Genomic DNA, 24,249 nt, shown 5'->3' with positions numbered 1-24,249 from the left:
GGCTGGTATGGTTGTCTGATTGGGTAACGTGCTGCCCAGGGCTGTCTGCTTATTGGCATTTCAACAGGTACTGATCTTCTTATGTACACAGGGCAGAGGCCCAATGCAGCTCTATGTTGGTTCAGTTGCTCCTCATATGTCACATAACTAGGCGAGTATTTTACTGGCAACTCACACTGGGGGGCAGGGGTGCAGGCCATATCTGGGACCTCCTCTACACCTCAATGAGCTGTCAGTCACACACATCACCTTTAGGATGTTTACTATGCACCCGAGTGGCTTTTGCTGCTGTTGAATCAGCAACAGAGGAAGATGTTGGAAAGATATTGTTCTGCGTGAGAGGACACATTAAAAGTGTGTTCTACCATTCAGCACTATTAACGAACTTCATGTATGGAAATGTCTGCTCCTTATAAGACTGTCACCACACTCATGCTCTATAAATCTCATAGCGAAACAAACAAAAAAACATGAGAGTGTTTCTTCTGGCAGATTTGCACTCGTATCTAAACAAAAATTCGGAATTCTATGAATACAGTGCAAATCCTTTGGAAGAGTAGATGGATACTTCGCACATGAAGAATATTGGCCAATGTTAGCTGCCATATTGATTTGTTTTATCAACGCTAAAGGGATTGGACAGGTGTTGCAATTCATGATTTATTTAGAGATATTATAGGAAAGCATAACATAGCCGGAAGAATCCATGTACACTAGCAGACCAAGAACATAAAAAAGAGCCTTCCAAGTGAGTAAATATTGAGGAAATAATAAAGGTTCGAGAAGAGCAATTGAGGGCATCTTGGACCACTGAAATAGTAGCCCAAAAGGGGCCGTGTATTTGGAGTATGAAACATAATATATGGGTCTTTATTCCATACAGTCCTTACAAACCTATTGATTTGTTTCTGTTTTTAGTTAAAAGAACTCCTCCTTTCTATATACGGGGAAGATCTGTCTGTGCCCATCCTCTTAATTCCAGACCTCCTTAAGCAATAACATGCTTTCTGGACGGTAAAGGCCCAAGCAAAAGCCTGCCCCTACCTGTGATATAGCTGTTACCAACCTGTCCCACTGCTGGGGGGTGCAAATAGGTATTTCCTTTTAATTGTTAAAGGGTGTGCTGTGCTGTTTCTCAAATAGAACAATCCTACCAAAAATGGGTAGAGGATGGTAGTCCCTTCTCTATTCCTATAGCTATCCTTGGTAAGAGTGCTGTGAAGCAGTTTGAGGAGCGACGATAGCCCTTCAGTCCAGCAAGTGCAGGGGATTTAGCTGCGGTGGGGGGTGGTGGAAGACCGAGAGCGAAACGAGGGAGAGCAGGTTCAACGAGATTGGCGTGGACGATGGTGCAACTATCCCCTTTAGCTCTCGGCTTGTTGGCCCAAAACAGTAGCTAAGGGCCGGAGTCTGAGCCCCCTGAATGGCTATGATGCACCACATTGCAGCCTCCCAGGTGCTAATTGACTTTTGGTCGAAGCTACTATTTTCACATGATCTCAGATTTGAAATACCTTAGTACGGACATATTAAATGCAATATCACATAAATCACCCTAGCAGTGTTTATGTGAATTTGGCTTCTTTTATTTTTGCCCAAGCCACAATTTCAATGGCTTGCTTATACATAAGATGTGTATCAAAAGGCCAGAGCCAAGTTTGGTTGCTCAAAGAACGTTGTTTTGTCACCTTTAATTTATACAGACAATAACCAAACTCAAGAAAAGGCCAGTTTCTTAAACGTTTATTTCCTCTGAATATTTAACTCTGTTTTGACCTAAGACCAGGGCTTTAAGTGGGCCTGGGCTCGCCGGGGCCAAGTCCCTGCAGTCTCTGTGATGCACTCCCGAGCCAAGGCCCTGCCGGAGCTCACCCTGACGGGCCCCAGGCACGCCGACCTCTCAGGCGGCCGTTTAGCCTAGCACTGCAAGGTTAGACGGCTGTCTGCAGGTGCTAGCATTTCAGATTAGAAAAAAGAAACAGCATCGCCTTTTCTTTTTTCTAATCTTAAATGCTGACACCTGAAGTCAGCTGTGTAACCGAGCAGCGCTTCGGCTAAACATGCTGCGTGATGTCTCATTATTCAGAAACATGAGTAGGGCTAGGTTGGCCAGCCATCATTTTGTTTCTGAGTAAAGAGCTAACATGCAGCAGGAAGCCCATTAACTGTGCTTGGTTAAAGGACTTCCACTGTGTGTTAGCTCTTTACTCAGAAACAAAAGGAGAGGCTGGCCAACCCAGCCCTCATCCTGTTTCAGAATAAAGAGACATCATGCAGCAGCCAGCCCATTCCACTCAAGGAGTCGTGTGGTTAAAGTGTTCCCTGGGGGGGTCAGCGACCCCCGCAGGCATTTCTTTAACCATGATTCCTAGAATGCAAGGGCTGGGGGGGGCTCTTGTCTTGTTGGGGGTGTGTGGCCTAAGCGCTAAGTTAGGCTAAGTGGCTAAGTTAGGGGGCATGGCCTAAGGCCATGCCCCCTAACGAGATGCCCCCTCCCCCAATTTACCACCCCACTTAAAGCACTGCCTACGACCCTTCACAGAATATAATATCAAGGGACTGGATAACATTTAAAGCAGAACAGGATATGGAAACATTAAAAATAGCAATTCTGTTTTTCTGCTCATTAAACCGCATCTCCAGCTTGAGTTTGACTTCTTGCCCACATCTCATTACAGAAAGTCCCACATCCTCGTATTGCAACACATTTTCAAGCCCTATAGGTGGGATCCATTTTTGTCAACTTTCGCCGGCAAGTATGGCAGCAAGAATAAAACCGTTGTTTGATACTTCGATTTCAGCTTAATTCAGGTAAGAGTTTTAAGTCAGAGCGGAATCCTCTTGGCCTGTATTTTTGTGCCTTCACAATACGCCTGAAATGTTTTGCTTGGAAAAGTATTCATGCATTGCATGCTTTGCCTTAGTGGGTTAATTTGTTTCTCACAAATACTGTTGTGACGCAAAAAACACAGTGTGTGTACCTTTCGTAGAGGAAGTACGATTTTAAAATGTCAGGAAGCTATAATAATCGAAAAGAGATTAATGCATGTGCGATTTCGGTGAAATTAGTGTTTTTGCAGTAGGTTAATGTTAAGTTGAGAAGTGCGCATTGCCAAACTAACTGCCTCATGGCGCTGACTCGTCAGCATTGTATCATTGTCCCACCAGATTACACATGGCTTCATGGCAGGGATCAAACACATGACTGGACAACGAGGTAGCAGTGTAGGAATGGTAAATGTCGAGAAGCGGAGGACAAGTAAAAGGCAATCGGATGTTGTGACATAGGAGGCCATGTGTGGTACGTCCTATGGCTCCAGCATGGGGGAAGGCAGAAGAATGAAGAAACCTCTCCTTAATGGATGCAGCAATTGAACCAAGCGCACACACAGCGCACTATCCATCCAGGTAACCAAGTATACGCTGGGGAGCTTTTCCCTCCACAATGGCTCGCTGGCCTAGTTGGCCTGCCCCACAAGATGGACGGTGACATATTTGAAGAAGATGATGCACAGCTTCAGGTAGTGTGCCCAAGATCCTCTTGATGTATGTCTTCCATTTTGAGGCAAGAGCCTTCCCCAGGTTCATGGGCAACCCTGTGCCTGAGTTTGAAGTCTGCGGGTACCCCATCATTTTGCGAGCATGTTGCGACCGCTGGGTCGAGCACCTAGACATTTTCTTCTTGGCATCCCAGGAAAAGGCTGACGATGACACCGCAAGAGGATCCATACTCTTCTTCTATGCTGGAGGGGTGGTCGGTAAGATATTTAAGAGGTTGCCAATTGGAGATGGCTACTACAGGAACGGCCAAGCAAGCACTGGAAACCTATTTCTGTCTAGTGGTGAATAAAAACTACGAGAGATTCATGCTCAGAAGTGTTCGCCAAAGGGCAATGGAATTGTTCGAAGCCTTTCATGCCACGCTGAGCTGGTTGGTCATTTCGTGCAGCGTGGTTGACGAAACGGATGAAATCAGGGTTTACGTTTGACAAAACTGCTCCTCTTTGCAGCTGCAGAGAAGATCCTTAAAAGACCCAACGTTTCTCTACAACATTTACTGGAACTGGCCAGAGCTCATCAGCTTTCTGCCACAATGGAATCCCCAGTGGAAGAAGCTAAAAAAAACTTGGCAAGTGGAGGAGGCACACGCTATCAGAGCGCTCCTGATGCCGTTTATGAAGGGGAGCGGCCGTCCTTGGACACACCCAACAATTGAGGACCATAGAACTAACTATGACTCATGTGATGGGCCTCTACTACATGCACTACTCTGCCCCATGGCCCAAACCATTTCACAAGGTTATGTTGGGGGCCGTGGCCTACACAGCCAGGAGCTAGGAAAGCTCCCAGTCCCAGGTCTCCACAGATTGGCTACAGTGATAAACGGGAGCATACCACCAGACCAGACATCAGGAGGTGATGACAATATCTTGGAAATCTTTTTCGCAGATGTTTTCCAGGGGTGAAGCCATCAGCAGCCTCACTACTCCCTGAACATTCTGCCCGAATAGATGCCTTGCTGATTGACACCAGGGCATAAGTAAATGGCATGCTGTCAACCCAGTTCCATCTGCTGCAGCCGGCCCCAAGCTTCAAAAAACAAAAATCTGCATTTTCACATAAGGAGAGTCGACATCAACACAGCTCCGGCCAAGCTTCATTCTATGTGACCACAACAGCTGCCAATGAAACTCTTTTTTGCTCAACTAAGTTACACTGAAGTTCTCAAAAGCACACTTTGAACATACTAAGCAACACTGTCACATCTCTTTTGAAGTATTGTACATAATTGTGAAGTATGCAATGATACATCTTCTATCATTCAGCTGTGTCTGTACTAAATTGAACCACATCATAACTCCCCCTTGCCCCCCCTCCCCCTGGGTTATCACTCCTTTAGTCAGGACATAAGTAAACAGGCGTGCCTTATCTAGGTATCTCATACTCCACTAAGAGGCCTAGCAGCTTCAGTCCATTTGGAATGTACATTTCCTCTAAGGTGGGCCAAGACAGCACTGAGAGGAGCGGAAGGGACTCTCAGAGGGACCATTTTTACTGGGATGGAGCAGAGGCCACTGAAGTGAGAGAAAGAGTTCCAGGTGAATGGCCAGGGAGACACTAGAAGGGAATGAACAGGAATTAAGCAGAGAGGGGAGCAAGTGGCACTGAGGCAAGCCAAAGTGTAAGTAAGAGGCACCAAGCAGCTCCGATGTTGAATAGGAGGAGTGCAGGGTGAACTGGGACAGTGTGTTTTGGGGACTCAGAAGGTCAAGGGAGCATTGGGAGGAAATGGGTGTGGGCCAGGGAGCCCAGGGGGACACTGGGAGGGCATAAAGGGGCCACAGGGCCTTTAGAAGCGCATCCAGGGAGGTCAAATATTCACTCATAGGGAGTGAGGGAACACTGGTAGGAACAGAGGGAGCACTGAGAGGGGGCACTGGGAAGGGCTAAGGGAGCATGGGGAAATTGTGGGGTCCTTTGGTCAAAGGGTAGAGCTGATACAGTGCTGGCAGAGATCCCAAGGTCCACCATGTGGCATTGGGGGCAGGATCCACCTGGAATGGTTAAAAGGGGACTAGGCAGGACATGAGCTGTAATGAGAGCGCCAGAGAGGGCATTGGGAGTAGCCGAGAAGACGCTGGGAGAGGACCTCTGAACCATCTGAAGCACTGTGAAGAGTCAATGGTGAAGTGGCAGGGGCTGAGTTGGCACTTACAGGAGCTGTGCTGGCACTAGGAGGCAATCGAAAGGGCCTTGTTTGGACTACGAAAGTTCCTGAGTGCTCTGGGAGATGGGCAGTGGGTACCGGTACGGGACCATGAATCATTGGGAGGTGTTGGGAAGTCTCTGGACAGTGGTGGGAGGTGTCACTGGGAAACCCTGGAAGAGGTCAAGAGGGCCTCAGGAAGCACTGTGAGTACCGAGCAGCACTGGGAGGGATCTAGTGGGCACTGGAAATCACTGGGATGGGTCGAGCGGGCACTTGGAATGCTGGATGGGGTCCTCTGACTAACTCAGGGTGCACCAGGCAGAGCCAGAAGAGTAATACGAGTTTCTCAAGAACTTCTAAATGCTCATGAATGCTTAAGGAGCTGGAGGAGGCCAGTGCTTTGATAGCACTGTAGAGGGGAGGAGCACTAGTGGGGGGAGGTGGGTACTTGCTGAGCAAAGTCGTGAACCCCCACCCCACTTCTCAATGACTTTGGCTTCTGCTGCATGATGACATGGGAGCATGACCTGGGGGAGGGACTGGAAATTGTGGCCGGATAAAACCAACATGCTGTGAACCCACCACTGTGCTTCATGGGACAGTTGATCGACACCAGACTCCATTAAATGTTGCTTTGCAAGAGGTCTTGCTGCTGTTGCTGGAAAGAAAACAACATTTTTGGTCCTTGACTGCTCCTGTGCCTTTAAGGAGCTCTATAACTGGCTTACCCAGGTGGGATGTGCCTGCGCGGAGTCCCAAGCCGAGACCAGTCACTCGCCAGTCAGCCGGCTGAAACAAGTGGACTGGAAGACTCGGCTTGGGCACTTAACTGAACCTAGGAGTTTGGTGCTTCCTGACCCAGCAAGATGTCAAAAAAAACAAACAAACATGGAATCCCGGAAATAAAAGCTGACGAGAAAGACTCCCGAGAACAGACACTCAGCCTGCAGAGTTGGCGATCATATCAACCAAGGCTACAAATGAGACGGCGGGTGAGTGATTCCATGGGGAAGGAGGTTTGGAGGCTTTTATCGACGTCTTAGCCTCAGATACTGAGGACGCAGAAAATATTGCACAAGAAATCTTATTACCATCTCCTGGCCCCCTTTCCTTTCCATCATCTCGGCTGGTTTTATCTCCTCCCCATTCCCTGCTTCTTTCCCCAATTTCAAGGGTAGAACACGGTCTGTAACTTACCTCTGCTCCGGCCGGTCACGCCTCACACTCTTCCAGGTATCGAACCGATTCCATCTGTGCTGACCCACAACCCCTCTCAAAAAGAGGAAGGCGACGCAGGTCATCTAACGGCCCTCTTGTCGCCTTCCAATCTGCTACAATCATATCCAACAAAACATTCTGAAGATGTGAAATCTTTAGCTCTGGTGGATTGCGCTTACTTGGAGGGGACTAGAAATATAGGAAGGGCATGTACGAATTTGAACTTGAAGCCTACGGGATCCATATTACTTACATTAGCCTCCTTACCGGTCTCTACCTGTGAATCTGGGTTCAATAGACGCCGGTTCTCCTTCTACAATTACAATAGAAGACATGAGCGGGAGAATTTGTAGCTTTCACCTGCGGTATCCCTGCCCTGCCGACCTGGGGCAATGGCTTCCTTTGTGCTTGGTGGAACAAAACACAAAGAAAAAATACACCATTGTGTGTATCAACATCCTCACAGTCTTCCCTTAAAAAAATTCAATGGAAATGGAAGTGGACGTCGACGTGGTGAGTTCAAAAATTGCACAAACATCTTTAGTGATAACTCTGACTTCTATGCCTTTTCAGAGTCTGAGGGCCCCAAAGGTGTCAAAGACCGAAAATAAAATCACCTTAGGTTCAGAAAACCTTGCTACATCCATCTTTTCCCAGCAAACGGATTACCTTTATGGATGTAGAAGTTTTAGAGACTTGTCTGGACATCAACCCCACGTTGCAGCCAGAGAACCCTCCAGGATCGGATGAGACAGGCATAACTGTGTCAACTCCAACTCAAAAAAGATAAAGGCTGCTTTCGTTTAACAAGTATGAGGCACATAATTGTCTGAATAGAAAAAGCCCAACCCAGTTTAACACCAAGGGGGATGAGCTCCACATTGGTTCTTCTGCTCCGGCACTTTCTGTACCCACGCTGTCACAAACTGCTTCTCTCGTGACAGCCTTTTCCCATCGTGGTGATCAATAGGGGTCGCGGATAAGTGCTAACAAATGTGGAAAACAACCACCAATTTGCAATGCTAATACCGTAAGGGGGGGCGAGAACAGTGTCAAACCCTATTTCGAATGGCCATCTCTGTAATCTATTAGTGACCAATGACCAATCGCCTTCACATCAAGTCTCTAGATTTGGGAAAAGCTCTGATGATGTAAATACAGATGTACCAAAAAAACAGGTGACCCAAGTCCCCACTGCCAAGTTTAACGTGGGTGGCCAGAACGATGAGGCTGCCGAGTTCGCTAAAAGAAGGACTGGGAAGATAATGACACAACCTCAGCAGGTGATCACTAATGATACAGATGGAATTATAGCACCCAGCGAAGGCCAGACAGAGGATGCCAACAAGTCTCAACGACATCAGAAAAATGAAAAATCTCATGAAAGGAAATCAGGGCAGGATCTTGCCAAAATTTCGGTGGTAACAATTGCTCTGCCTCCTTTTACCAAATTATATGAAGCCTTGAACGATGCTTTAAAACAACAAACCACTGTGCTGTCCATTAACCAACAGGGCATTAAGGTGACCATCGAACAGTCCCAACCACTCAAGAAGGCGTTAGCTAAAGTAAAGGACAAACAGCAGAACATTTTGAAGACGTAAAGTCAAATGACTATTAGCCCTGCTGAGATCACCCAGCCGAGTAATAAGGTGGCTCCAACAGATGAAGAGGTCTTGCTAAATCTGTCAACATATTCGATGGACGGAGATGGACTCAAAGTCTTGACTCAGCCGAGACGTCGACCTTCTCAATAGACTTGAATGAATTGCAGAGAACGGTTGTTCCAAACAATGCCCCTCCCCAGAAAGCCTTGATAATGTTGGCAGAAAGAAGAGACAGAGCTGTTGCTTTAGCTCGGGACCGGATCGGACAAGGGCAAATGACTCGCCTGACCAAGATGGGTTCAACATCTGGTGGGACCATCGGGGGTGGCCCTTAGAGAAAAAAGCTGGGAATCTGTGGAGTTCTTCTGACGCATTTTCTAATTCTACCTCAGAGCAGAACATCTTACCATTAGCTTTAAAGCAACTGGCCAATAAGGACAGACCTATGGATGAGACAGCTCTAAGAGAGGTGAATCAACCCCTAACCACTTCTAATAATCAAAAACCTAGGGGCTGGATTAGAAATGAGAGGAAGGCTAGAACACTCCCACCGAGCCGCCGCCTAAGATTTGAGCGACTCGTGGATAAGGGAAGAGATCTGATATTGAGCAGGAAAAATGTCCTGCGACTGTGTTGACATATCCCTACTCTGCGTCAGATTAACACGGACAACATTACTGTTGTAGAATTTAAAAATGAGGATAGATTGGATTTGGTTAATCTCCACTTGCAGTCTATAGTAATTAAAAATCTGATGCTCTCTGCAGCTCCTAGCTTTTTACTACTGGGCCATGATCTAGTGGACTCGAGGGGAGAGAGTGAGATGTACCTCAAAATAGCAAATAGAGCCGGCAAGACATTACAGTCTGAGACTTGGAGAACATTCCACCTCTTCAAATGGGGTCCAGCCTCTGGAGAGGCGACCGCAAGGGCTATGAACAAGATTTACGGATAATCCACTTACAGCCAATGCAATAGCCATTTGCCTACTTCCAAACTGGCACTATTAAAACTGACAAGGTCAATTAAGCAGGGGATTACGAAGGAAACAACTCGTCTGACAACAAGTAAGAAACGAAATCTATCAACCAGTCAGTATCCAGCTAACTGGTCTTGGCTGGCTTCCGCCCTATTGACAAATTTGTCGCAATAGAATAACCCAACAAGCGAAGGGGGACAGGTCCCTCACGTTAATATCATGGAAGACAAGAGGATCAACACACCTCTTTGCTAAAGGAGATCTAAACTGGGCCAAGGCCCAGGATCTGTGTGCCTCCGGAAACCTGGCTTCAGGACTGGCTAATTTTGGACGGTATTACAACGCTGTTGAATCCAGCTATAAAAGGCCCTTTTTGTCACCCACAGGCGGGTTTTATGACTTTGGTTTGAAACGGCTTAGACTGGGAAGTGAGATCTCACCTCATAAGAAACCACTATATCCAACAAACTACCTTGACTCCTAGAAGGTGTACACAGAAAGCAAAGAATGAAGATCGCAATAAAGTAACAATCATCAACGTATATTGGAACCCATTAAAGATCAGTACAAAAGATATGCTAAAGGAGGTAACACAGGCATTTGATGATGCATATAGTCAAGAAGAGTCTTCAATCCTTCTGTGTGGCGTGCTTACTGCTATGAGAACAATCAGGCCCTCACTCAAAAGATAGGGCAACCCTCTAAAGTTCAAATACAGAGAGGTGTTCACTGGATGTCTCTAATGAAAAGTAGGAATCTACTTATCATAAACGGACACTTCGAACCATCAGGTTTTCGACATCCTTCCTGGAAAAGAGGATCCCAGGCCTCAGTGATAGACTACATCTTTGTGTCTAGGGATTTGATTGACGCTGTAGCAAAGATGGAAGTGTTGCATACTTCCTCCAGTGACCATAACATCTTGAAAATGACATGGATTTGTAACAGAGAGGAAAAGAAACAAACCACAGACAGCACTCTGGAACAATTCAACAATGGATGCAGACTGTGAATGAGAAAAAAACAGATACTGCAAGCTATCGCGTCCCTTCAAGAGAAAATCACTGATGCATGGGATGGGCCCGGGCCGGAACATGTCAACTTTCTGGGGCCTGGGTCCAAAATACCTTCAGCTATCCCTCCGCAAATACCTCCCCTCTCGAGCTCTTCGCTCCTCTACCTCCAACTCACTCAGGGTCAGTCGTTTTTCTAAGAAACGAGCTGGGGGTAGATCTCTGTCTTCGGCTGGGGCCTCCCTCTGGAACAGCCTCCTTGCCACTCTAAAACTTGAGGAGAACCCTCTCCGGTTCCGGAAGCACCTCAAGACCTTCCTTTTTTCTTCTGCCTTCGCTCCCCCTCTTCCCTGCTGCTCTGTTCTCTCTTTGCACCGTGCACCTGGCCACCCTCTGTCTTTTGGGCCCAGGTACCTGCTCATCCTGTCACCCTCCCGCACTGCCTCCGGGCCACCCCTTGCACTGGGGTCTGTATCTGTACCCATACAGCCGCCCCCTTTTTCTTCCTGCACTTATCGGACCTACCCTGTCTGCTGCCTTAAACCTAGCACTTGCAAATTGCTGGCTGCATTACCACTGTTTGTTTCCTTTATTATTTATTTATTGTTATTTATCTGTTTCTCCTCTGCTTTGCACTTTCCACCTCTCCCCCCTTCCATGCACTTTTCCTCTCCCCCCTCTCCCATGCACTTGCGCGCTGTCAATGTCACTGGGCCTAGTAAGATCGCTGTTTTGTTCTTCCCTGTTCCCCTCCCTTGCCTTGTCGTGCTCTGAAACACTTGTGTACGAGCGCGATAGAAATAAAATATCAATCAATCAAAAACTATGTTCAAACACTGGCCCCCTTTATGGTAAGAAACATGGCGAAGAAGACTAACAACATATTGTCCTATGAAAAAGGGAAATGAGGACCGCTATTTATTGTGCAAAAAGAGCTGCGTCACTAGACCGGCAACCCTGGATAAGAAACATTTTTTAAAAGCCTATGTCAACTTGCTAAAAGGGCATAAAAGCGCAATGGTACACCAGGACGCGGAGCAGATGCTGACGATAATCTGTACCAAAAACACAGCAGACATGTGAGGCCTATTAAACAAGACAACTGCCGACCCAAACCTTTGCCACATAAATGGAGTATCTAAGACAGGGTGGACAGACTTCGTCAAGGCCCTATATACTGCTCCAGCCACTAATATAGGGCTGTGCCAACAATTTCAAAGCAGCTGGACCCTGAATTTCAACCAAGAAGAAGCAAAATCCAACTGAGCGAGGATGTTGGAATTGATCTTGAGGACCGTTTTGTTATCTCAAACAATACCAGACTCTTGGACGACAGCAAATGTAATCCCAATTTTAAAAATTGGCAATAGATGTGATCCTAGTAACTACCGTCCTATTGCCTTGCTGGACGTTTTAGGGAAAATGTATGCATCGCTCCTCCTGAAGAGACTAACAAGCTGGATGAGGGAGTGTGAGTGCTTGGACATTTTCCAGGGCGGATTTGCCAAAGGGTTAGGTACAGCTGCTCCAATAAGCATTCTTTCCTCCCGACGCCCCGCTTGTCTGCCCGCCCACCCCCTCCCTGATTGGTTGTTTCCTTTCCGTGTGTTGGTGTGCCTGCTTCCCTGAAGTCCGCGCTCGCCATTTCGCTCGTGGGCTGAGCGGGCTGCTGTGTGTGCACAGACTCCTAGGCTAAGACCCTCCGGGCCTTTATTTTGCTATACTGCCTGCTTCTGGTGCCCCCTGGCCCCGAGCTCAGTGTCTCCGTGGCTAGTTTCCCGTGTTGTTTCCTCCCGCCTCCCTGCTTGTCTGCCCGCCCACCCCCCTCCCTGATTGGCTCTCCTTCTCCACTTACAGGCCCTCCCTGGGCAGCCCCCTGCCCGGCAGCCCCACGGTTAAGGGCCCTAGGCTAAGGACGGCTCCCACTTGGGCGGCTCCCTGTTAGTGTCTGCAGGTGTCCACAGGGGTTTGCCAGCTGCCTGGCACCCTTCCTACCCCTTACCCCTGTTGGTAGCTTTTCCACCGTGTGTTGATTTGCGACTGTCTGAGCTCCAAACAATTGCACTGTACTACCTAGGCCTTCATCCCACTATCTAGGATTCTCAAACTTATGTGGCTTTTCCACCGTGTGTTGACTTGCGACTGTCTAAGCTCCAAAAATTGCACTGTACTATCTAGGCCTTCCTCCCACCATCTAGGATTCTCAAACTTAGGTGGCTTTTCCACCGTGTGTTGATTTGCGACTGTCTAAGCTCCAAAAATTGCACTGTACTACCTAGGCCTTCCTCCCAATACCTAGGATTCTCAAACTTAGGTGGCTTTTCCACCGTTTGTTGATTTGCAACTGTCTAAGCTCCAAAAATTGCACTGTACTACCTAGGCCTTCCTCCCACTATCTAGGATTCTCAAACTTTGGTGGCTTTTCCACCGTGTGTTGATTTGCAACTGTCTAAGCTCCCTCCCACTATCTAGGATTCTCAAACATAGGTGTTTTTTTTCCACCATTTGTTGATGTGTGTTCTCTACCTAGGCCTTCTCCACCGTGTGTTCATATGTGCATTCTGGGATCCCTTCATCCTGAGTGTCCTCCTGTCCCTTTGCGCAAGTTGCCTGCCTCTCGCTGTCCTGTCCACCTGCACTAGTGGCCTTTCTAGTGTGTCCCCCCTCTATCTTCCCCCACCTAATCCATGGTGCTCTCTGTCTCTCCTATCTTTTCCAACTGCTTTTCTATAGACTATCCTGCTCTCCTCACTAAATCTGGTAGGAAGAAGTTTAAAAAGGACATCCTGGTCTCCAACCCAGGACTCCCTATCGCTGACACCTACACTAGTGCCTCCTCCAAGGAAACTGTCTCTGACATCCTCTTTGTCGTGCCTTCGCCAGACCTATGGACCCTCCACATGGTCTCTGTGCTCTCCCCTTTCTCCTCTTCTCCCATTAATGGTGGTACCCGTTGGGATGCCCTCCTGGCATCCTTCCATTCCTCTAAGGTCATCATTAATGTTTACTCTAATGGGACCGTCCTGGTCCAAGGCCCTCAGGCCAACCTTCACCTCTTCGATAGACGATTCCCACGCCTCATCAACTTCCTTTCCTCCCCTGCTGTCCACTCTGCCCTTTCCATGACTACCACACCTCCCTCTTCTGCCTCCTCCTTGGCTACCTTGCCTTCCCCTTCCCTCTCTGCTCCTTCTACACCACCTCCGCTGGGCGTACCTCTGATCTGTACCCCTCCCCGGAAGTCTTTCAAGGATGGCAACCTTCTCCATATTGCCACGCTAAACTCACGCTCTGCCGTCAAGCACTCCTCTGATATCTGCCGCCTTCTGGATGAACTTGACCTTGATGTCCTCAGCCTCACCGAGACATGGTTCACGGCCAGCTCTGTCACAAGCTTTGATACACTCCTACCTGAAGGTTACAAGATCCTCTCCACACCCAGAAACAACCGCTCAGGTGGGGGTGTAGCCCTGATCTTCCCCAAGTGGATTCATGCCTCTGTCACTCCTACGCAGGCCTACTCCTCTTTTGAGTGCCTTGTCTGCAGGCTCTCTCTCTCTCTCCGAGCCATTCCCTTACTGTGGCAACTATCTATCGACCACCTGGTCAGATCTCATCCTTCCTGTCTGAGTGGGCGGACCTCTCCTCCTCACTCCTGGCCTCGACTACTCAACTCCTCCTTCTTGGAGACTTCAACATCCACCTGGATACCTCCAGTCCTCCCTCGGGACTCTTTTGCGACCTTTGCGACCCTCTCTCACTCACTATTCTCCCCTCGGGCCCGACTCATTCTGCAGGGCACACTCTTGATGCTCTGATCTACTCAGACCTTACCCTCTCTGTCCCTCTCACCTCTCCTCTCTCCTGGACTGATCACTCTCTCCTCTCCTCCCACCTCACCATCCCTACCCCTCAGGCCAAGCCACCTCCATCACTGCCACCCACCTTCTCGGTCATCCGACCCATGAAGCGCGTGTCATCTGAGGCTTTCGCCGCCACCTTCTCACCCTCCCTCCCCCATTGGCTGACTCTCATCCTGACACAGCTCTCCTCACTTTACATTCTGCTATATCAGATACTCTTGATATCTTTGCCCCTTTCATGAGAATCTGCCTGAAGCCCAACGCCAAATGCAACTCCTGGTACGACTCAGACCTCGTCACCCTAAAACGCAATTGTAGGATTGCCGAGAGGCAATGGCATGCTTCATCTACATCCTCTGACAAACTGGCCTGCCGCTTGCTGCAAAGGCAATACCGGCTCTCTGTCCTTACAAAGAAGAGAGCTCGCATCCAAGCCTGCGCCTCTGTGGTATCTAACAACTCGGCTGAACTCTTTAAAATCTGCAAGGAACTGGCCAATCCTGCTGCAGTCTCTACCTCTCCTGGTCCCTTCCAGGCCTTCTGCATGGCACTGGCTTCTCACTTCATCTCTAAAACTCATGACATCCTGTCCTCTCTTTCCTCCTATCCTCTCCCTCCCCCCACTCCCTGCTCTTCCTCTGGCCTTGCTGCAGCCACCCCTCCGCCCCTTCTATGCCTTTCCCCTGTTCTCCGCAGATGAGGTTTCTAGACAAGTCCGATCTATGAAAGTCTCGTCAAAACAGGTTCACCCCTGTTCCTCCAAAACTATAAAGGACCACATCGACTCCCTGGCTCCCGCCCTAGCCAATTTCTGCAATCACCCCTTTGCCACTGGAATCTTCCCATCCCCCCTCAAGCACTCCCTTGTGCACCCCCTGCTTAAGAAACCCTCTGCCGACCCCTCCTGCCCGGCTAACTATCGCCCAATCTCCATCACTCCTTTTATGGGCAAGCTCCTGGAGAAACTAACCATCTCCCAGCTTAATCTCCTCACTGAATCTGTTGGTTGTCTTCATGATCATCTGTCTGGCTTCAGAGCTGCCAGAAGCACGGAAACTGCTCTCCTGAACATCCATGAAGACCTGCTCTCCAACCTCGACTCTAACACCCCCTGCGTCCTCATCCTGCTTGATCTCTCTTCTGTCTTTGACACTGTCAACCATGCCATCCTGCTCAACCGTCTCTGTGATAATCTGGGTATCACTGGTCAGGCTCTGGCGTGGCTGACTTCTTTCCTCTCCGACGACCCTCCCAGGTCCAACTTGGGTCCTTCCTCTCCGAGATCTTTTTCTCTTCCTGTGGTGTCCCCCAGGAATACCTGCCACTCCTGGCCCACCGCATCGCCACTCCCTGCCCCAATTATCAGTGTTATGCGGATGATACCCAGCTCATTTTCAGGCTACCCTCGGCCTCCTCCTCTCCCTCTCTCATCTCTGAATGTCTGTCTGCTATCCAGGAGTGGTGTGCCGGAAATGACCTCTGCCTTAATGCCAGTAAGACGATGATTCTACTCATCGGCACACCCACTCCCTCTTTCCCTGTTGCTCTCTGGCCAGCCTTTCTTGGCCCTCTTCCTGCACCCACCTGCAAGGCTAAAAACCTTGAGGTCATGTTCGACTCCACACTCTCATTCTCTCCTCACATCTCTGAGGTCTCTAAGAAGTCACACTACCAGCTGCACCTCCTCAGAGGTATTCTTCCTTTCCTCTACTTCCCCCAGAAGCTCACTGTCACCAGAGCCCTTGTTCTCTCTAAGCTGGACTACTGTAACAGCCTCTATCTAAAACTGCCTGCCTCTACTCTCCACCCTCTGCAACGTATCCAAAACAAGACTGCGAGACTTGTCCTTGGCCTCAAGCCCAGGGATCGTATCTCTCCAGGACTGAAATCTCTGCACTGGCTCCCAGTGGCTGCGAGGATTAAGTTCAAAACCCTCTGCATTGTCCACAAGGCCTTCTGGGGCCTGGGGCCGAAATATCTTCAACTCTGTCTTCCTTAATATCTTCCTTCTCGAGCTCTTCACTCATCCGTCTCCAACTCCCTCAGGGTCAGTCGCTTCTCCAAGCAACGAGTTGGCGGCAGATCTCTGTCGTCGGCAGGGGCCTCCCTCTGGAACAGCCTTCCTGCCTCCCTTAAACTTGAGGAGGACCATCTCCGGTTCCGGAAGCACCTCAAAACCATCCTCTTTGCTTCTGCTTTCTCTTCCCCTCACCCCTGCTGAATTCCTGGCTGATACTGCACTGGTTACCTGGCCACCCTTCTGTTCTCGGGCCCAGGCCCCACCAGCTGCACACCTGCTGTCATGAACCACTGGACGCGTCCCTTCTGGACTTCGTGGTCCCTGACCCATAGGGGACTGAACTCAGCAGTACTCCCAACATGGCCGCTGAACGTGAAACGCTGTTTGCCAGGCTCTGCGTTCTACAAAGCAGACACCCCCCCGCGGCCCTGCGCGTCTCAATACTACCGCTTGCAGTAGTCAGACGTGTGCGATTTCCACTGATTCCTGGTACCCGGTCCCCTAATTTTCCTCCTCCTTCATCCTCCCCTTTTTTGTCCTCACCTTGCATTCCCGGATCTCCTTCTCACTCGGTTTCTGAGTGCCCTCCTTGCCATTTCCTGGACTTTTTTCCCGGACATCTGAACGCTCCCTGGAGACGGGATACGAACCGCACGCTGGAACCCGAGGACCCACGCATAGGGTTATACAAGACCCAAACTGTGCGAAAGAAGACTTCATCGAAGAACTTGAACAAACAACACAGACAGGTGAGAAGGGGGGAAACCTGTGACACCTGCACTGCCTCCCTGGTAACCCTTGCACCTGGGGACTGTTTTCTGTAGCCCTACAGTCCCCTACGAGCACTTATCTGCACTTACCCTGCACTGGGCGCCTTCTGGCCGTTACTATCTTGTTATTCTACTATCCTATGTACTGCACTTCCCCTCTCCCCTCTCCCTTGCACTTTTCCCTTTCCCCACTCCCATACACTTGCGCGATCTGAATGACACTGGACCTAGTAAGATTGTTGTCTGTCTTCCCCTGTTCCCCCTCCCTTGCCTTGTTGTGCCTTGAAACACTTGTGTATAGGCACGTTATAAATGCCATATCATACCATATCATATCAATCCTAAAGGATAAAACTTGAAAAGCCAAGGGTAAATTGTACTGGGCTTTCGTAGATTTTCAGAAAGCATTTGACAGTATTGACAGAGGTCGTCTGTGGCATAAACTGCTAAACTGGGGATGCCGAGAAGTTCTGGTCGATCAAATAAGATGCCTGCACTTGAACACCTCTATCAGAGTATTCCTCAATGTTTCCCTGTGACAGATTGAGATGCCAACAAACTGATACAGTTACGGACATGGAGGCTGCAGTTCAAGACCTCATGCGCGGCATGCAGGAGTTAACAACAGAAGTTCAGAATCTTAAGGCCGAGAATGCTGCATTGAAACAGCTAGTCCTGTCACATGATTCCGCGACCAAGGATAGTGTGTTGCTGGGCGGAGTGGTGGATAAATATGATGGCTCATCAAAGAACTTTCGTGGCTTCCTCGATTCGTGTTTAGTGCACTTTATCTTTAAGCCCTACTACTTCTCCACCCCCAGGGCAAAGGTGGGCTTTATGATTTCACATCTTTCCGGGAATGCATTAACTTGGGCAACGCCCTTAGTTAATTCGGGTGATGCCCTCCTGGAAGACTATGATGGTTCTGTACGGTTGCTAAAGACCATGTTTGACCGCCCAGAACAGGTTTACAGTGCCCAAGAACGTGTATTGGACTTCCAACAAGGATCCCAGGATATGCTTACCTATGTAACACGCTTTAAGCAACTGGCCAGGGAAGCAGACTGGTCTTCTGAGGCCTGTTTTATCCTCTTTCGAAGAGGGCTGAATGAAGAGATAAAAGACAAGCTAGCCAGGGTAGCTCGCCCAGGTTCCTTCCAGGCTCTCATGGACCTCTCTTTACAAATAGACGTTCGTATCCAGGAAAGGAAGGCAGAAAAGAAGAAGACTAAAATGCCTACCAAAAGACCTCTACAGAACCTTCCTCTAGACCTGAGCCCGCTCCTTCCCCGACCACAGACCCAGAACCCATGCAACGCGGAGCCTTCCGCAGACCCATAACTCCGCAAGAAAGGATGCGACGGATTCACACCGGGCTGTGCATGTACTGTGCCTCTGATAAACATCTTGTGAGAGAATGTCCTTTAGCCCCTCCACGGCGTTCGGGAAACGCCAGCTCCCGATTCTAGATGGAGCACTGCTTCGGGAGAGAGATGTTTGCTCCACATCTATTCCATCCTTGAACTCTCCTGGACAAAACAATCTTGTGATTCTGCAGGCCTTTCTATCGCCTTCCAAGAAAGAAGCTTATCCCATTCTGGTATTAGTGGATTGTGGGGCCATGGGGATATTCATAGATCATGATTGGGTCACTACCCACCACATTCCATATGAAACACAGGACATAATGCAACCTGTAGAGGCTATCGATGGAAGACCTCTTTCTTCAGGACCCATAACCCTGCAAACCAAAGAGATCCTGCTTTCCATAAACCACCATCAAGAGAGGATCAAATTTGACATCATAAGACCTGCCCATTATCCAATGGTACTGGGTATGCCCTGGTTGCAGAAGCACAACCCCTACATCAACTGGGCGGCAGGATCCTTGTTTCTTGGTTCAGAACACTGTTTGTCCCACTGTCTATCCCTGGATTCCTCGTCAAGATCCGCTGAAGATTCGCAAACAGACCAGCAAGGTCCATTCACGGTGTCAAATATCATCCAGGTTCCCAGGGCCTATCAGGATTACACTGAGGTGTTCTCGACTGCCATAGTTCAGGCTCTACCCCTTCACAGACCTGAAGGCTGCGCTATTGATACTGAACCCTCAGCAGTGATTCCCTTTGGAAGGATGTTCATTCTATCAGAACCAGAGAAAAGAGCCCTCCGCGAATACTTGGATACCAACCTGGAAAATGGCACTATACGACCATACAAATCCCCGGCGGGAGCTTCGTCGTTTTTTGTTCCCAAGAAATATACCAAGGATCTTAGGCCTTGCCTTGATTATCGTGGTCTTAATCAATGCACCCTCAAGGAACGCTACCCATTGCCCTTGATCTCGGATATCCTGGAAGCGGTGAGAGGAGCTGTAGTGTTTACGAAATTAGATCTCAGATGTGCCTACCATCTGATCCGTATAAAGGAGGGTGACGAATGGAAAACAGCCTTTAGAACACCCTTTGGTCATTTTGAATACGTGGCTTTGCCCTTCGGACTCGCCAATGCCCCAGCGGTCTTCCAACGTTTTAAGGACCGGGTGATCTCTGATATGCTGTTCCTCTTCGTCATAGTTTACCTGGACGATATAATGATATACTCCAAGGACCATCTGAAGCATGAAAAACAAGTTAAAGCAGTCTTACAGCGCCTATGTGAACATAAGCTCCTGGCTAAACCCGAGAAATGCCTTTTCCATGTGTCTACTGTTCACTATCTCGGATTTGTCCTTAGCCCAGAAGGAATTGGAATGGACTGCTCGGAAGAAGACTCCATTCTATCCTGGCCTGTTCCAACTACTGTGAAACTGATTCAATCCTTCCTGGGGCTTGCCAACTTCTACCGAAAATTCATACCTTCCTTTTCGGAGATAGTACAACCGATCATTACATGGTTGAAGAAGGATACTCCCTTTCACTGGACAGCAGTCCAAGATGAGGCGTTTCAACGATTGAAGTCGGAGTTTACACAAGCCCCCATCTTGGCTCAACCTGACAAGGATCGACCCTTCCTAGTGGAAACGGATACCTCTAACTACGCCATCGGGGCAGTCCTAAAACAGGAATTTGATGACAAATTAGAACACCCCATCGCCTATCTATCGCGCACCCTGGCTCCTAGCGAAACCCACTATTATGTTCTGGAAAATGAACTATTAGCCATCCGTCAAGCCTTCACAGATTGGCGTCATCTACGCCTGGGAGCGAAACATCCTATTCAGGTCCGCACGGACCATCGGAATCTTCAAGTTCTGCAATCCCTGGAATGTAGGAACAGTCGTCAAGCCCGTTGGGCCTTCTTCTTTGCCCAGTACTAGTTTCAAATCCATCATGTTCCTGGAACACACAATATAATTCCTGACGCCTTATCCCGACATCCCGACTACGAAACTCTTGAAGACCGATCCTTCCCAAAGATGTTTCCCCACACAATATTTGTTGCCCAAGCAATCAGTCTCCTGGAAGACATTCGGATTCAAACCCAGTCCTCTGGGATCTGGAAGGAGTTTACTGGGAAGAATCGATGGAATCTCAAAACAAAGGACGGATATTTGTTCAAGGATAATGGTCTGGTCATCCCCACGCAGAGACTGGGACAAAGGATCACAAGCCTTTGTCATGACACCCTTCATTCAGGACACCGTGGCATCACCAACACTCTCTGTTTAATACAAAGACAGTTTTGGTGGCCGAAAATGAAAGATGACGTCCAGCATTACATCCAAACCTGTGCAGTCTGCACTCAAAATAAACATGATAACAAGAAACGGGTGGTTCTCCTGCTCCAACCAGCGCTGCCAACAAGACCTTGGGAATTCATCGCTACGGACTTTATTGTGGAACTACCACCTTCCAGGGGATACACAACTATCATGGTTACCATTCATTTATTCACTCACATGGCTCATTTCACACCCTTATATAAACTACCATCCTCCTCTGAACTCGCTGGAATCTTCCTGGAGCACATATTCCGACTTCATGGACTACCCTCCAAGATCATATCTGACAGAGGACCTCAGTACATATCTCAGTTCTGGAAACACTTATGTCGTATACTAGGAATTCAACGTGCCCTCTCCTCAGGTTATCATCCACAGACCAATGGAGCTACTGAACGCGTGAACCAAACCCTGGAGCAATATCTTCGCTGTTTTGCCACCAAGGTCCAGGACGATTGGTCACTTCTAATACCCGTGGCTGAATTTGAATACAATAATTCGGACCAATCGGCTGTCAAAACCAGCCCCTTTTTCTGTAGCCAAGGATTCAACCCTTCGGTTCTACCATCCATACTCCCATATCCTACCCCAGTTCCTACAGTTGACTCCTGGATTGAAACCCTCATCAACATACACAGAGAAGCCAAAGAACACCTCAAAAAGGCCCGAACAAACACCAAGCACTATGCGGATTCCAAAAGAAGACCAGGGCCTTCATACGCAGTGGGTGATAAGGTCTGGCTATCCTCGAAACTACTGCCTCGACACTTAGGGACAAATAAGTTGGCTCCCCGGTACTATGGCCCTTTTTCCATAAAGGAAATCATTAACCCAGTGGCCTTCCGACTCAAACTACCAGATTCCTGGAAGAGGATCCACCCAGTTTTTCACACTTCTCTGTTGAAACTATACGTCCAGTCCTCACGGACTGCTCCAATATCTACCCCTGTGGTTGTCAATGATCAGTTAGAATACGAAGTGTCCAGAATATGTGACTCCAGGTACAGACGTGGTCAGCTACAGTATCTGGTCGAGTGGAAAGGGTACCCTCCCAGTTGAACGCACCTGGGAACTAGTCTCAAACATAAATGCCCCCAGACTACTCCGAAGGTACCACCTTATACACCCGGGCAAACCTGGAGGAACTGGGTTTCAGAGGAGGCATGCTGTCATGAACCACCGGACGCGTCCCTTCTGGACTTTGTGGTCCCTGACCCATAGGGGACTAAACTCAGCAGCAGTCCCAACATGGCCGCTGAACGTGAAACGCTGTTTGCCAGTCTCCGCGTTGTACGCTCAGCGTTCTACAAAGCAGACACGCCCCCGCGGCCCTGCACGTCTCAATGCTACCTCTTGCAGTAGTCAGACGTGTGCTGCCGTAGTTCATGCAGCGATTTCCACTGATTCCTGGTTCCCGGTCCCCTAATTTTCCTCCTCCTTCATCCTCCCCTTTTTTGTCCTCAACTTGCATTCCTGGATCTCCTTCACACTCGCCTTCCGAGTGCGCTCCTCGCCATTTCCTGGACTTTTTTCCCAGACATCTGAACGCTCCCTGGAAACGAGACACAAACCGCACGCTGGAACTCGAGGACCCACGCACAGGGCTATACAAGACCCGAACTGTGCGAAAGAAGACTTCATTGAAGAACTCGAACAAACAACACAGACAGGTGAGAAGGGGGGAAACCTGTGACACCTGCACTGCCTCCCTGACAACCCTTGCACCTGGGGACTGTTTTCTGTAGCCCTAGAGTCCCCTACCAGCACTTATCTGCACTTATCCTGCACTTGGCGCCTTCTGGCCGTTACTATCTTGTTATTCTACTATCCTATGTACTGCACTTCCCCTCTCCCCTCCCCCTTGCACCTTTCCCTTTCCCCTCTCCCATGCACTTGCGCGATCTGAATGACACTGGGCCTAGTAAGATCGTTGTCTGTCTTCCCCTGTTCCCCCTCCCTTGCCTCGTTGCGCCTTGAAACACTTGTGTATAGGCACGTTATAAATGCCATATCATATCATATCAATCCTAAAGGATAAAACTTGAAAAGCCAAGGGTAAATTGTACTTGGCTTTCGTAGATTTTCGGAAAGCGTTTGACAGTATTGACAGAGGTCGTCTGTGGCATAAACTGCTAAACTGGGGATGCCGAGAAGATCTGGTCGATCAAATAAAATGCCTGCACTTTAACACCTCTATCAGAGTATGCCTCAATGTTGATGGCTGGCTAAGCTAAGTTATTCCTACAGAAAGAGGAGTAAAACAAGGTTGTCCATTGGCCCCACTATTTTCAACCTATATGCTACTGACCTGAATAAAATGATAGAAAAGGTCAGATGCTTCCGCCGTCCATTGAGGGTGTAAAAATCCCCCGGCTATTATACGCTGACGACCTGGTCATTTTTGATCAAACTGCCATTGGTCTACAGCGATAGTTGAACGCCCTACTGGAATACACCTCAGAAAACAACCTACATATCAACGTTGCAAAAACGAAAGTTTTGCAAATAAGGAATGGAATGCCGGGGAAAAAGGAAAGTAGACCACTGGGTCCTGGGGATGGAGGAACTGGAAGTGGTAAAATCCTTTAGATACCTGGGGATTTCCATCTGAGCTAGTTCAGTGGAGGCACAGACATGGCTGTCCCTAAAATGTAAAGCCATACCTTTGTCAAATCAGGCCTTGATAATAAAGCGAAGGTACTGCAGTTTCTCTGTTGTGCCCATTTTAGAACTGCATAAACTCAAGGTGGTCCCTACCCTTACATACAGAGGGGAGGCACTATTACGATTTTCAGCCAAACACTGGGCTGTTCTGGAAGGGATCTTCTGGAAGAGAACATTAGGCCTCTCTAAATCATCACCTATTCAACTCATAAGACGAGAGCTGGGCCTATGCTCCCTGCACGCATCTCCGGAGTGGAAACATTTAAATTTCTTTGGCAAATGTACCAACCCAGTTGGACCTCCAATGTTGGAAATCATTAGAGCGCCACTCCTGAAAAAAGATAAAAGCGCACTGACTAGCTGGAGATTAGAGCTCAGAATAAAACTGACTGAACTTTGAGTTTCGGCAGAAGAACTATGGTGTACACAGAGTACACTAAAAATGAAGCTGTGGAGACTTGATTCAATTCGTATGGGTGATGATCTAACCAGTACAAACTTTACTACGACACAGCTAATGAGCCAAGAAGTAGAGACATCCGTAGAGATTATCTGAGAAAATTCCTGGTTCCTTAGTTCAGGACAGTCTTCAAGAGAATCAGGATGAACCTTTTCAAAACTAATGAAGTGCTCTAAACCTGCTCAAGTGGAAAGACAAAGAACTCGGACCGCGGATTTTGC

The 24,249-nt window shown here is 48.5% G+C and overlaps 1 protein-coding gene across 11 annotated transcripts in view; it reads left to right on the top strand.

Annotated features, from left to right (window-relative positions):
• Positions 1–24,249, top strand: part of CIITA (class II major histocompatibility complex transactivator) — an 807,875-nt gene that overhangs the window by 328,713 nt on the left and 454,913 nt on the right. For 7 of the 11 annotated variants that reach the window (XM_069647816.1, XM_069647823.1, XM_069647821.1 and 4 more), the window contains one exon: positions 2,679–2,811. The exons of the other annotated variants lie outside the window; for them this stretch is intronic. The gene's annotated coding sequence lies outside the window, so the exon portion shown is untranslated. The remainder of the gene's footprint in view (positions 1–2,678; positions 2,812–24,249) is intronic. 11 annotated transcript variants of the gene reach the window in all.

Source organism: Ambystoma mexicanum, chromosome 2q, assembly GCF_040938575.1.
Source record: "Ambystoma mexicanum isolate Mex_15411 chromosome 2q, UKY_AmexF1_1, whole genome shotgun sequence".
Taxonomy (NCBI): Eukaryota; Metazoa; Chordata; class Amphibia; order Caudata; family Ambystomatidae; genus Ambystoma; species Ambystoma mexicanum.
Note: the sequence above shows the minus strand (reverse complement) of the source record. Positions and strands in the feature narration are given on the sequence as shown.